Source organism: Desmodus rotundus, chromosome 11 (genome assembly GCF_022682495.2).
Source record: "Desmodus rotundus isolate HL8 chromosome 11, HLdesRot8A.1, whole genome shotgun sequence".
In the NCBI taxonomy this organism is placed as follows: domain Eukaryota; kingdom Metazoa; phylum Chordata; class Mammalia; order Chiroptera; family Phyllostomidae; genus Desmodus; species Desmodus rotundus.
In genome coordinates this window covers 9,603,822-9,618,787 of record NC_071397.1, presented here as the reverse complement: position 1 = coordinate 9,618,787, position 14,966 = coordinate 9,603,822, and the positions used below count along the sequence as shown (strand labels likewise).

At 43.2% G+C, this 14,966-nt stretch overlaps 2 protein-coding genes across 6 annotated transcripts in view; both read right to left on the bottom strand.

Annotated features, from left to right (window-relative positions):
- BICRAL (BICRA like chromatin remodeling complex associated protein) overlaps positions 1-14,966 on the bottom strand; it is an 86,467-nt gene that overhangs the window by 39,965 nt on the left and 31,536 nt on the right. The window contains exon 3 of one of the 5 annotated variants that reach the window (XM_071219637.1): positions 9,648-9,722. The exons of 3 other annotated variants lie outside the window; for them this stretch is intronic. The gene's annotated coding sequence lies outside the window, so the exon portion shown is untranslated. Of the gene's footprint in view, positions 1-9,647; positions 13,054-14,966 lie in introns of those variants that run through there. One more of the 5 variants, XM_053914190.1, reaches the window with a different exon arrangement.
- Positions 1-14,966, bottom strand: part of RPL7L1 (ribosomal protein L7 like 1) — a 76,202-nt gene that overhangs the window by 53,197 nt on the left and 8,039 nt on the right. The gene's annotated exons all lie outside the window — the stretch shown is intronic.

Below are 14,966 nucleotides of genomic sequence, written 5' to 3'. Positions count from 1 at the left end.
GTTAGTAGCTACATCAGTGCCTTTTTTTAAGCTTTTTCGCCCAGGGACCTAAGATTCTCCAGGACATGGAAGAGATGGTGTGAGGGCCTAAAAGTTGTTGGTGGAGGATCCCCGACACTCCCACTTCTGCCCGTCAGCTGAGTGGCGAAACTCTTATTTAACTGGGAGGAAAAAGTGTGAAAACCATTTCAATTAGCCAACTCCCAGATTCAATGGTTTGCTGTGTGCTGTGAGGGAGTGGCTATCCATGGTGGTCGGTCTGAAAATGGAAGGAAGTATAGGGATCCGGAGAATCAAGTCATTCCAGATTATTTCGGCAGCAAGAGAACACACTAATTGTCGCCCCTTATGCATGTTCTTGCTTTCCAAGGTCTCAGTAACCCACAATCAACCTCAGTCCAAGAGTAGTAAGCGGAAAAGTGCAGAAACAACAACGCGTCGGCCTGAAACTGTGAGCAGCAGTCCCTGTTCAGCGTGCCCACGCTGTCTGCACAGGCCACCCGCCCACGAGCCCCTCCGCACTGAGTGTCTCGGCTAGCAGACGACTCACGGTGCTTGTGTTCAAGGCACCTGTAGTTCACTCAGAGTGGCCCAAAGCGCAAGAGCAGTGAAGCTGGCAACTCAGATGTGCCAGAGAGAAGCCGTGAAGTGCATGTCCGTATAGGAACAACAGTATCCACAGGGTCAGCACGAGCCATGCTCCCGGGCAGCCACTCGGTGTTTGGAACACATCCCCTCGGATAAGAGAAGACCACTGTAGTAATGTATTATATAATTATGTACTCTTATATGTCTATATATTATTTGACTAATATGTCAAACTTCTTTAAGATGAATTCCAACACAGTGTTAACAATCTTAAGTTTGTTGACTACAGAACCATGCAGTTTCAATGTTTCTCAAAAAGGGGTCTGACGAAATAAATATAGGGGGTTTGAGTTCTCAAGTTTGAGAAACATTAACAGATTCTAAAATTGTCCAGAATGATACACACTGAAAAATCGAAGGGTTCATAAAAAATCTGCTTAGCATGTTTGCAAAACTGTGAGATCCCTTAAGAATCTACCCTCAAAAGCAGGCATCTCACCGTGTTCATCTTCATACCCCCAGCGTGCACACGAACAGGTATAATAAATACTGAATAGATGCCCAGGGCTTACATATGGGGCAGCTGTATTGTATGCAAAGACTGTGCTCCTAAAGCCCCTGCACAATTAAACACTAACACAATTCTCGAGTAATCCCGACAATGGAAGTTATAATTTCCAAGATGCCCATCATCATTGAAATTTTGCAATTTCTGATGACTTATAAATAATATATTACATTTTGTTAAAAATGTTCAGGTGTGAGGGAGAACCAAGATGGCGGCGTAGGTAGACACACTATGCCTCCTCGCACAACCAGAACTGACAGAAAATCGAACGGCAAGGAAGTCCGACACCAAGGAAATAAAAAATAAACATTCATGCAGACCGGTAGGAGGGGCGGAGACGGGCAGCGTTGCCGTGGCGGGACCAAGACTGGTGGAGTGTGGGACGAACAGGGCAGGCAGTCTGACCACTGGCAGACCCTGCGGCCCCACATTCGCGCACAGATAAACCGGACAAACGGAGGGAAGCAAAGCAGAACACACAACCCAGGGCTCCAGCGCGGGGAAATAAAGAAAGCCTCAAACCTCTGATTGAAAACGCCCGTGGGGGTTGGGGCAGCAGCAGGAGAGACTCCCAGCCTCACAGGAGAGGTCGCTGGAGAGACCCACAGGGGCCTAGGGCGTGCACAAGCCCACCCACTCGGGAACCAGCACCAGAGGGGCCCAGTTTGATTGTGGGTAGTGGAGTGAAATATTGAAATCCAGTGGAGAGTGGAGCGGGCGCCATTGCTCCCTCTCGGCCCCTCCCCCATGTACAGTGTCACAGCACAGTGACCAGCATTACCCTGCCCGGGGGAACACCTAAGGCTCTGCCCCTTTAAGTAACATCCGCACCAAGACCAAAAAAAAAAAAAGGCCCAAATGACAGAACACTTCAAAGCTCCAGAAAAAATACAACTAAGCAAGGAAGAGATGGCCAACCTATCGGATGCACAGTTCAAAACACTGGTTATCAAGACGCTCACATAATTGGTTGAATTTGTTCGAAAACTAGATGAAAAAATGAAGCCTATGCTAAGAGACACAAAGGAAAATGTACAGGGAACCAATAGTGATGCAAAGGAAACTGGGACTCAAATCAACGGTGTGGACCAGAAGGAAGAAAGAAACATCCAACCAGAAAAGAATGAAGAAACAAGGATTTGGAAAAATGAGGAGAGGCTTAGGAACCTCCAGGACATCTTGAAACGTTCCAACATCCGAATTATAGGGGTGCCAGAAGGAGAAGAGGAAGAAAAAAAAATTGAAAACTTATTTGAACAAATAATGAAGGAAAACTTCCCTCATCTGGCAAAGGAAATAGACTTCCAGGAAGTCCAGGAAGCTCAGAGAGTCCCAAAGAAGCTGGACCCAAGGAGGAACACACCAAGGAACATCATAATTACATTACCCAAGATTAAACATAAGGAGAGAATCTTAGAAGCAGCAAGAGAAAAGGAGACATTTACCTACAAAGGAGTTCCCATAAGACTGTCAGCTGATTTCTCCAAAGAGACCTTACAGGCAAGAAGGGGCTGGCAAGAAGTATTCCAAGTCATGAAAGGCAAGGACCTACATCCAAGATTACTGTATCCAGCAAAGCTATCATTTAGAATGGAAGGGAAGATGAAGTGCTTCTCAGATAAGGTCAAGTTAAATAAGTTCATCATGACCAAGCCCTTATTATATGAAATGTTAAAGGGACTTACCTAAGAAAAAGAAGATCAAAAATAGGAACAGTAAAAATGACAGCAAACTCACAGTTATTAACGACCACACCTAAAACAAAAACAAGAGCAAACTAGGCAAACAACTAGAACAGGAACAGAACCATAGAGATGGAGATCACATGGAGGGTTGTCAATAGGGGAGTGGGAGGGGGAGAGGGGGGGAAAGGTACAGAGAATAAGTAGCATAGATGATAGGTGGAAAATAGACGGGGGGAGGGTAAGAATAGTGTAGGAAATGTAGAAGCCAAAGAACTTATAAGTATGACACATTGACATGAACTATAGGGGGGGAATGTGGGAGGGAGGGGGTGGCAGGATGGAGTGGAGTGGGGGGGAATGGGACAACTGTAATAGCATAATCAATAAATATATTTTAAAAATAAATAAAAAATATTCAGGTGTAATAATAAAATTGGGTTTGCATTTTTTAAAAAGGACCCATGTCTTTTAGAGATCCATACTGAAATAGGTGTAAATGAACTAACGTCTGGAATTTGCTTCAAAATAATATAGACTGGGGTTGGTCGTTAAAAACATGGAATCCTGTCTCCCTCGCATCCTCCAGATTCTCATTCACGAAACACCTGAGGCTACTATGGGGTTTTTCCCCCTTACCCCTTCCGCTGGTCACTACTTTCTCCCATGTTACAGTACACACATGGGCAAATTTCAGGTGAATTGGGGAACCTGTCCTCATGTGCAGTCAGGTGGGACCTGCGAACAGGGTCTCTGGTCAGCCCAGAAACACAAACTGAGGCTGCTGACTCTCCCAGCTCAGGGGAAGGGTTCAGTTTCTCGGTAATCTGACTGAAGGAAAATGCTGTAGGTGAGACCTTACTTGGGGTGCATCACTCCAGACCACTTTCAGTATCAGTGTCTTTCCACCCCTTCCCAACAGAGAGTTCCTTTATTTCTTCTGTTACTCATATAGTTACTCATACCCACTTTAGAACGCCAGCCCCACCAGGGCAGAGGTTCACATCTGTTTGCTGATGCACCTCAGCACCCAGAAGAGCACCTAGCACACAGCAGGAGCTCAGTGAACTTTTTCCTCCCCCCTCCCCCACCCCGAGCTTTCCTGCAACACAAAAGACAAGTAAGATAGTGTCAATGTGATGAGTTGATATATGTGTATGTTGTGACATGATTATCACAATAAGGTTAGTCAGCACATCCATCACCTTGCCTCTTTGTGTGTGTGTGTGTGTGTGTGTGTGTGTGTGTGTGTGTGTGTGTGTGTGGTGAGAGCATTTAAAATCTACTCTTTTGCCCTGACCGGTGTGGCTCAGTTGGTTGGGCATTGTCCCACAAAGCTAAAGGTTGCTGGTTTTATTCCCAGTCAGGGCACACGCCCCGGCTAAGGGTTTGGTCCCCATTTGGGATGTGTGCGGGAGGCAACTGATCGATGTTTCTCTCCCTTCCTTTCTCCCTCCCTCCCCTTCTCTCTAAAAATAAATAAATACAATCTTTTAAAAATTACTTTGAAATGGCAGTAATTGTAAACAATTTTTTCTTTTCTTAATCATTAGTATTAGCAATCTGCTTAAAGTTATTATGCAAACTCTTAACTCTCATTGCTCTCTGTCAATGAGTAACATTCAAAATATGTTGGTTTCTAGAATGTTCCAAAAAAAAAAAAAAGCCCTAAAGAACAACTAACAATATTAACAAACAAAATTCCATTTTACAAAGTTAATAATGTTACCAAGGAAGAGGTGCAAGGATTCTCTTTTATAAAAACAGACACAAAAGGAGAATATGTAGAGAAAAATCTTTTTTTTAAGGAGGAGAAAATGAGAGAAACTTTTTTTAAGTTTAAAAATGATTTAAGAAAAAATATGGACAAATATGTATGTGCCATATTACTCCAAGCAAGATTTCAGTTTCTACAAAAACTTTACAGATGAATTAATCTTGCCTTTATAAACTCCATTTAAGAGACACAGACTTCTATCTAGTGTGAAATTTTTAACAAACCCTAAGAAATACCTTGTGAATGGAAATTTATATTTATAGTTATTTCTATCAAACACCATTAAGATACTGAGTTTCAGATGGGGAAGATGAAAAAGTTCTGGAAGAGAATGGTGGTAATGGTTGCACGACAATGTAAATGTACTTCAGCCCTAGCTCTACCTGGTATAGCTCAGTGGATTGAGTGCTGGCCTGTGAACAAAAAGGTCACTGGTTCGAATCCCAGTCAGGGCACATGTCTAGGTTGCGGGTCAGGTCCCCAGTAGGGGGTATGCAAGTAGGGGGCATGCAACCACACATTGATGTTTCTCTCCCTCTTTTTCCCCTCCCTTCCCCTCTCTCCAAAAAGATAAATAAAATCAAAGAGAGAGAAAGAGGGGAAGACAGGGAGAAAGAAAGGGAGAGAAATACCGATTTATGAGAGAAACATCCATCAGTTGCCTCTCACACACCCCTAACAGGGGACCTGGCCTGCAACCCAGGCATGTGCCCTGACCTGGAATTGAACCAGGGACCCTTTGGTTTGCCCACAGTCCAGCACTCAGTTCACTGAGCCACACAATTCAGGGCTCACCAGTTGCTTCTTGTATGTGCCTTAACCAGGGATCGAACCTGCAACCTTGGTGTATGGGGATGATGCTCTAACCAACTAAGCTACCTGGCCAGGGCCAAGAGTAACTAATTTTAATATATTCTATTTAGTCCAGGATGTCCAAAAATATTTTGGACTAACTAAAATATGGGGATTTTATTTAGTATTAAAATATATTTTTACTTAGTATTTATCGATATTTAGATCAGGGGTGTCAAACTCATTTTCACCAGGGGCCACATCAGCCTTGCAGTTGCCTTCAAAGGGCTGAATGTTATTTTAGGACTGTATAAGTGTAACTACTCCTTAATTGTTAAGGAGCTGAAATTACATTCAGTCCTTTGAAGGCAGCCACAAGGCTGATGTGGCCCCTGGTGAAAATGAGTTTGACACCCCTGACGTAGATAATCATTTCAACATTGAACTAAAATAAAATCAATGAGATACTTACATCATTTTTCGTACCAAGTCTCCAAAATTCGGTGTGGACTTCACACTTTAAGCCCATCATAATGGTGCTGGCCACATTTCAAGTGCTAACAGTCGTATGTGGCTAGCGGTCACCACATTGGAGTGTTCAGGGCTACGGATTTATAGAACTTAATTTAGGAAAAACACTGGCCTAGAGGTTCATTCCCCCTTGTTAGTGCTTATGGAGAGGACAAGGTAGAGATCTTTAAGAGGATTTAAGAACAGTTGAAGAGGTATGGTTAATATTTACCCTAATTATTTACATAGAATTTCCCAGAGATTTTGTTCATGGGACTTTTTATGGAAGAGGTTTGGAGGAAATAACTCATATTTTCACCAGAATACAAACCACTGCCCTCAACACACACAGATTTAATTTGTAAAAGGAAAAGCTAAGTATTAAAGGTCAGTTCCAAAGACAGCCCTAGTCGAGCTTAGACTGAAGTAATCCTAATCTTCTAAGAAAGTTAATGTTACATGCCTCGCACGTATTTAAAGATTTTAATACATGTTTCTAAAAAGAAGTTATTTCTTCACGTTTATGTAAAATGACCATAATTACCTGGGAGAACAAATCCAAGGGTAAATTGTTTGATGATCAAAGCAAGCCAGCGACTTGCTAAAGGACACTAAAGGTGACGCCAAGAGCCCCTGAGCCTGCTACTTTCCCACGAGCCCCACAGCTGGCTCCTAGGCCACTTTATAAACAGCCCAGTGGCCCTCAGTCAACTGGGAGCTGGTTTAAAATGCGCATCCTCAGGCCCACCCCAGGCCTGCCGGATCAGGAGCTCGGAGCGCTTAAACAAGCTCTCTGGGTAATTCTGACACACGTGCAAGTTTGAGGACCACTAGATCAATATGGAACTGGTATTTAAACCCAATCTCGCTCCAAAAGCTGTCTATTTTTATTTAGAAGTTTTTGTTTTGCTGGGAGGGGAGGCTAGGAGGCTAGGTGTGATAAAATACACTGAACATAAAATCCACCATCTTACGCCATTTTAACTATGCATTTCAGTGGCACTAAGTAATTCACGTTACTGAGCAGCCATCGCCATTATCCATCTCCACGAGTCCTTTCATCTTGCAAAACTGGAACTTTATACCTGTGAAACACTAGCTCCTGCTCTCCCTTCTTCCAGCCCTCGCAGCCGCGATTCTACTTTCTGCCTCTGTGAATGCGACTGCTCTCGGAACCTCACGTAAGTGGAATCTGGAAGTGCTTTCCACCCAACACCCTCAACTGCAGGAGGTGTGGGAAGGACAGAAATGTACAGAAGAGAAAATGAAGATTACTTATGATTCCACTGCCCGGAGCTGACTGCTCTGGACTAAACTGTGTCCCTCCAAAACTCACACTGAAGGAAGCTCTAACTCCCAGTGGGACTGTATTTGGAGACAGGGTCTTTAGGAGGCCATTAAAGTTAAAGGTGGTCACAAGGGTGGGGCCCTAATCCAATAGGGCTGGTGCTGTTATAAAAAGAGGAAGAGTCCTGCCAGTGTGGCTCCGTTGGAGCATCGACCTGTAAACCAGGCGGTCATGGGTTCCTTTCCCGTCAGGGCACAGGCCTAGTTTGTGGATTTGGTCCCTGGTTGGGGCATGTGTGAGAAGCACCTGACTAATGTTTCTATCTCCCTCTGTTCCCCTCTCTCTAAAAACAAAACAAAAACAAACAAACAAAAAACCCTTTCTCTTTTTTAGGAAAGGAGAAGAGGAAGAGAACAGAGCTCCTGTGGGGACACAGAGAGAAGGCTGCTGTCCCCAGAGCAGGAAGAGGACCTTCCCCGTGACTGAATTAGTGGGCACCTACATCTGGGACTGCCCAGACTCCAGAAATGTCAGAAAATAAATTTCTGTTGTTTAAGCCACCCGGTCTATGATATTTTGTTATGGCAGCCCAAGGAGACTAATACCTTGGAACATTATGAGTCTTTTTCTTTAGTATATTTTCATTATGTTTTTATATTTAAATGACACCAAAGCCCATACCCTGTTCTTCATTTTCCAAGCAATTTCTAAACCTGTGTTCTGCTGAATAGTGTTTATCAGGACATTCATTTTTAGAAACTGGGTTTTAAAGGGACATCGGATTTCTACTGCTAAATTTCTCGGAGCCTTTTCTGTACCAACCTGGGACTATCGAGTGGGGAATCTGTCAGATTCGCTCTCTGGATACGTTGTTGGGGAAACACTCCGCGTTACATGCCCTGCTGTTCTGACAACAGTAACTGGACAAGCAACAGGGATGCCAAGGGGCAACGCCCGGGCCTAGATGGAAATATTGGTGACAGGAATAGTTCATTTTAGATAAAAAGCCTATTTTATTTTCTAAGGGGCCATTCACTCATTCGCTCTTAGCAGACTAGTCTAATTAAACACTGCTTTAATACTACTTTTTAATATTTGTAGTAATTTTAAAAAGCAGTGATAGCTAAGACCCAAATGGGTCAAGGACCATGTTCATGTTTTATAAGCATGCTTTCCCTTAATCCCTAAAACTCCCTCTGAAATGTAAATCTCAATCCAGACAAAGACGCTGAAGCACACCCCCCTCAGAGGTTATGTAACTTACTCAAGAAGGCACAGCAAGGAAAAGAACAGGAGTTGGAATTCAGATCTGCCTGGTTCCAAGCTATTGTTAATTACAATGCTGCTTTCTTTTTAAGTCAAATCACTTCCTTGCTTGGAACCTTTATGATTTATTAATAAGGAAAAAAATTAAATACCTTGGCCCTGCATTTAGAGCATTTCACAAACTGATCCCAATGTTCCTTCTCAGCCTTCCCTGTACTTTCCTCTCTCCTTTTACAAACTTCTCACTCCACCCAAAGAAGTTTCCTCACTATCTTGCCCCTTTAACTCCTCACCTAATTTAGTTCTTTCCCACTTAAATTTCTCTGCTTATGTCATCTCTTGGTCAACAAATTCCTTTAGGCTTCAGTTCAAACTCCGTTTCCCAGATGTAACTCTTGACTGCTTGTTTTCTGCCCCGCACCCCTTCCACCAAGAAATCCCACTGGCTATGCTTTCGGATTGGATCCAGAGTCCAACCGTGTGCCACCTCCACTGCCATCTCCCTAGTCCAAGCTGTCACGTCCCACCTGGTCTCTCTGCTCGCGTTCTTTTACTCCCTACAGTCTATTCTCAACCCCACCTTCAGAGTAATCCCTTTAAAACATAAATCAAACCCACCAATGTATCCTCATTTCCCTCATGGTAAAAACCAGAATCCTTTTCTACGCTCAAAATCTTTTTCTATATAAAGCCCTACACAACTCTCTCCCCATGCCGCCCCCCGCCCCCGCCCCTCTCTCAGCCCGGATTCTAGCCCTGCTGGCTTCCCACGCCCTGAGCTCACCAGGCATTCTCAGTCCTGCCCGTTGCCCTGGCTGCCCTCTGCCTGGAACGCTCTTCCTTCAGATGTCCCCAGGCTCACCCCTTACTTTCAAGTCTCTGCTCTGGCGATCCTGACCTATCGTGACCACCTTCCCACCCCACCCAACATTCCACATCTTCCTTACCTGCTTTTCACCCTTTCTCTTACCACAAAGTTTACCTAGGTTTACTGTCTGCCCGCCCGTGAGAAAGAGGCCCTGGTCTTTTCTTCACTGAGACGTCCTAGAGCCTAGAGTGGCACCTGGCATAGGTCAGGAGCTCAGCAGTATCTGCCGTGTGAAGATGATGGATGCTCTCGAACACCGCAGTCACAGACCCCCTTGCTCTCACCTGCACCACTCATCTGGCACTTACCACGTACCGGCGTGTATTCTCTGTTCCCTAGTATCCTCCCAGCTAGATTGAGTGTTCCTGTGCTCTTCAGGTGCCCTGTACAAAATTGGCACTAAGTAAATATGTGATGACGAAATTTCAGTGCTGTGGCTTTTTCTTGGGATAATTTCAGTAATAATTTTCAAATTCCATTTAGAAAAACATCCTGGAAAGCAGTATGAGAAAAAGTTCAAATATTTAATTTTAAAAGGACGGGAGTATTTTAGAGGTGTGGGTATATGATGTAAATACATCACACTGAATCCGTGCCGTGCTCCTTAAGGAAAATACGGGCTTTGTGACGTCTATAGCATCTTATGTCCTGAGGACATTCTTGAGAGTCAGGTTCAAGGTAATATCTTGATAGTAAGGTAATTTGAGACACAGAACACATTTTAAATAATAATTAGGAGTTGGGAACGTATGGAACATGTGACAGAAATAAAGAGTTAATGCCAAATAGGTTTTATTTAATTTTTAAAAAATCTAATGATAGCAGAAAGTTCTAGCTGGGGAGCATCTACTAACTGTAATGAAGAAAATGTGTTCTTTAAAACAATTTATCTCAATTTACACTATACATGTATTCACAGAAATAGAGCATTTTTGAAAGACAGTTTAGACAACTTTCTAACATTAGAGGAAGATCTTTCCAACCACCTGGCTGTAGTGTGGGGGCAGTTCTTGGTGGGTGCTGGAGGGGAGGGTCTCTGAGCAAGGCCCCGCCCAACTTCTGCTAATTTTTTTTTAAAAAGATTTTATTTACTTATTTATTTATAGAGAGAGGGGAAGGGAGAGAGGTAGAGAGGGAGAGAAACATCAGTGTATGGCTGTCTCTAGCACACCCCCCCACTGGGGACATGACCTGCAACCCAGGCATGTGCCCTGGCTGGGAATCGAACCATCAATGCTTTAGTTCGCAGGCCCACACTCAATCCACTGAGCTACACTAACCAGGTGCTAATTTCTTAATTGATTAAAACTTTAACATGACAGTGCAAATGTAAAAAGAATGTATAGTAATATGTTAGTACTCATAAAATATCAGATAAAAAAGATAAACACATTTTCTCTAGTATGCTTTAAGTATTTTGTGTGGCACACTATTCATTTTATATTTCCCAGGAAGTTTAGGTCCTCCCCACCCCTCATTTTCAAACAAATGGTTACCCAAATTTCACTTTTCTTTGTACTACTCTCTGGACATCTACTTTCAGACTGTTTTACCCACATAAGAATGCCGTAACAAAAAATGATTCTAAGTAGTATCATATGACGTACAGAGTCAGACTAATAATGAGAAGTAACACAGTTTCACAATTTGAAAATTTAAAAAAGATCTTGAGGTTTCTGGATAAAAGCAGCTCCAAACACATCCAGTTGTAAATCTCCCTTTTTTAAGTGAGATCACACCTAGAGAAAAGGGGTTGGACTCCATGGACCTCCCGACCCTGAGACTCTCACAGAGTCAGAGTGTAAATGGGAAAGAAGAATGAACTGGCCTATTTCTGAGTATATTTCTTTGCACCTCTAGGAAACATGAGAGTTAAAAGAAACCTAAATACAGCAGCACTCATTTATTCTAAATCCTAGAAGAAATACTTCCAAATCAAAAGCATGCGATCAAAAATAACTTCCACTCTCAGTCATCAGGAGAAAAAGTCTGACAGTCTCTATACATGGGAAGAGTTACTTTTAACTTTGAAGACATTTCTCCACATTAGAAAAAAACCTATTCTACCTCCCACGTTAAGTCCAATTTAAAAAACTAAAATTTGCTTTAGAAAAGTTTCTTTGGTATTAATTCTAACTTTCTAATACCTTTGTTTGCCAAACACAAATATAATGATTTTAAACTTAATCTCTCAAAATGGCATCCAGGTTTCTCTAGTTCTACTTCTTACTGAGAAATCATTTCAGAAAAGAATAAATTATAAACTACTCTAAGTCATTTTATATTTGAAAGACCTTCATGTACTTTGCACTAAAGCTAAGTTTAGTTGACAACTATAGGTTTTCTTTTTAATTCAGGGGAAATGCTTAGGTCTTTACAAATTATTGCTAAGGCCCTGGCTGGGCCCTCCCCAGTTGGTTAGTGTCATCCCCGATACACCAAGGTTGCAGGTTCAATTCCTGGTCAGGGCACATACAAGAATTAACCAATGACAATTTAAAAAATGAAAAGTAAATAAGTAAAAGAATCAACCAACGAATGCATAAATAAATAGAACAAACTGATGTTTTTTCCTCTCTAAAAGTCAACTTTAAAATTTTAAAAATAAATAAAGTAAAAGTTATTGCTAAAAATCCACTGATGGGGGTGGCCCAAACACTATACAATATTTTCTAAGGAAAATTGAATACCAATTCTGAAATGAAAACTTAACCAAGAAATCAGATAAACTGATTTATCTCTTAAAAAAATTACAATAAAGAGTCCCGTCTGAAATGCGAGTGTACTACAAGCAACTTTCAAAGATGGTGGATTCCATACATACAGTAGCAGTTTCAATACTCCTTACTCAGGTTCAAAATATTTAGTCTTCATAACAAATTTTGAAATTCTCTCCCACAACACACTCACCATAAGATTTTGAAATTCTTCATTTCCCTAAATTAGGCTTACCACTAACAGGTAGGGAGAGGGTTGGCCTCACGGGGCGAGGCGGACAATTCGCGCCAGCTCTTGCAGCCTTGCGTGACGGGCTGCCTCAGACTGTTGGGTGAGGACAACATGCTCAAGAGCTCTGCCAGCCTAAGTGAGCTGCAGAATCCTCCGTGAGAGCCTTTCAGGATCATTTACCACTGTTGCCCATCAGGGCTAACCTTTTTTATAGAGTTAAAAGAAAAAAAAATCATTTTGACATGCTATCTCACCGGCCATAACTGAGCAAATCTGTCTTATGTTCAACCCACAGTAGGACCTCTTTAAAATAACGTTTCTTCAAAGCAAATCATACTTTGTGTTATTTTAAACACTTCCTTCCCCCCCCAAATCTGCACCTGTGCTGTGACTACTGTGCTTACAGTGACAGTATCTCAAATGGGAACAACACGAGCTGCACAACATTTTAAATAAGGTCTTATTTTTCAAAGATTCTCTTTTCCAATTAGGATTTTTTTTAAGTGAAAGATATGATTCATAATCCCTGGCTGCTACCAAATGTAGACCTGGGACGGTCTCCATGACGGACTCATCACACTGTGCAAATAAAAGCTGAAGTATCTGCGGGAGGGGCGGAATAACTGCCTTGACCTAAAATTTGACTATCGACCCAAGAGAACTCAGTTTTTTGGTCACAATTTCTTTTTAGCTATTAAGTTGCCATTTTTCCCTATTCCTCCTGTTGAAACAAAGGTCATCCAATTTTAAGACTTCATAGTGGCGTGACCTTGGGCAACTTATTTATCCTTTCTAAGCCTCGGTTTTACCATGTAGAAAATGGAGACAAAATCGGTTTACAGGGTGGTTGTGAGAATTCAGTGTCAAACCCACCAGGGCTGGAAATACTATTGGGGTTTACGAAACACCATTTCTCCCCCCATTCTTTCCTTGTGAAAGTCCCCATTGCAGGCTGGGGCGCAAAGCGAGACTGCTGGTGACAAGGACGCACACTGGGCTCCGGCCCGACGGAGGCCAGCCTCCTCGAGAAAGGCAGCGCCTGCCATTCCTCGTTCGTGCACGCCCAGGGCTTTTATTCCAGGTGACTTACGTGTTCCACGTGCTTTCAAGACAGCCAAAGAACCCACAAAACAGAAAGTGTTCAATTTTACAACTTTATTTGAAAGCAATTTATAACTCAGACATCACAGCTACATAAATTACAGTCCATTAGGCGTAAGGGGAACCTAGGTTTAACACCTGGTGTAGGGAGGCCGCAGCTCTTTTCCGGGGTGGAAGCACATATGAGGTAAGGAAAAAGCAACAGGTCAGAGCCCCCAGCTGCGTTTCCCCCAGACGTCGTTCACCTCCCTTCCAACACGTTAGCAGCCTCTGCGCCTCTGGAGCTGCGCTCCAGAAGGGCGAGCCACCCCCCAGCAGGGCCGCGTCCTGGGCTCCACTCAGCGAGTGGCCACTTACAAGGTTTCCAGTTCAGGGCTTTCAAGTCCACGCTCCTTTCCTTTTCTGCAAGCTCTCCCACTTCTCCACACTTACTTAACTGCCTCCACCCCTTCCTGCCAGCCCCTTACCCACTGTCCTTTCCGCTCCTGCTACAGAATGGTGGTATTCAGCCCCTGAGAACCGTATCATGCACAGACGCGCCCGGTGTTGCTAATTCACACTGTCTCATCACAGCTGAGTACCATTTCTCTGATCCATCCCCCCATCTGATACATTCTGCAAGTTCACTCCTCTCCTTAAACTCACAGCCCTTTTTGCCTCTGTCCCTGACATGTGACCTTGCTACCTTCTAAGGAGCTGTAGACATCTATTAATATACTGAGTCCTACCATCTACCCTACTCTCCTGTTCTCCAATCTCACATACTATCACTTATTCTGTGGACAGCTAGGGAACAGAGGAACCTCATGAAAAGGTGAATGAGACAGCAGGTTCAGAGGAAAGAATGGAGAGTGGTCAAGAGGGGTGCATGCTTCCACTTGGTATTGCTTGAACCTTTAAAAAAGCATTTCCAAATGCTTATTTCAAATGTACCCCTGAAACCCACGTAATTTTATTAACCAGTGTCACAGTCCAATAAATTCAATTAAAAAAGAAAAAATACTCATTTTTCTCTGATGTGGACACTGGCACGCAGTGTCTGCGGCATTGTGGATGAGATGAGACAAATCACACGGACTACCGGGGACGGTGCGGCCACTCTCAAGGGGAGAGCGCCTCGACCCTTGCCTTGACAGGCTTTTATTGGCTTTCTAATAGCATCCATCAAAGAAGGTTCTCATTCATTACGCTCAGGTTTGCTTTAGGTAATTACTTTTTACAGATAGCAACTGGAAAGGATGTTACTGATTACTACCTACGGATTAACAAGGAAAAAATGTTGCAAATGCAAGGTAACGATAAGAGTAATTGGTCTGGTTATACTTCAATCCTTGGGAGAATTAGCAGACTTCAGGAAGTTACTTTAAAGATACGCAGTAAGCATTTGCTACCCCAGCTCATGGTGAGGGAGTTTGAGCAAGAGCAAGAACAAGCCTCAAAAGCAGCCTAGGTACAATGCAGGCCTGGTTTCCCACGGGAGAGCCGATCCGTGGGTTCGGTGTCCTGCGAGCCACCACGTGACTACGGGCTTTCCCATAGGGCTGGGCTACATTTGCCATTCCACATGGATAGGTTCC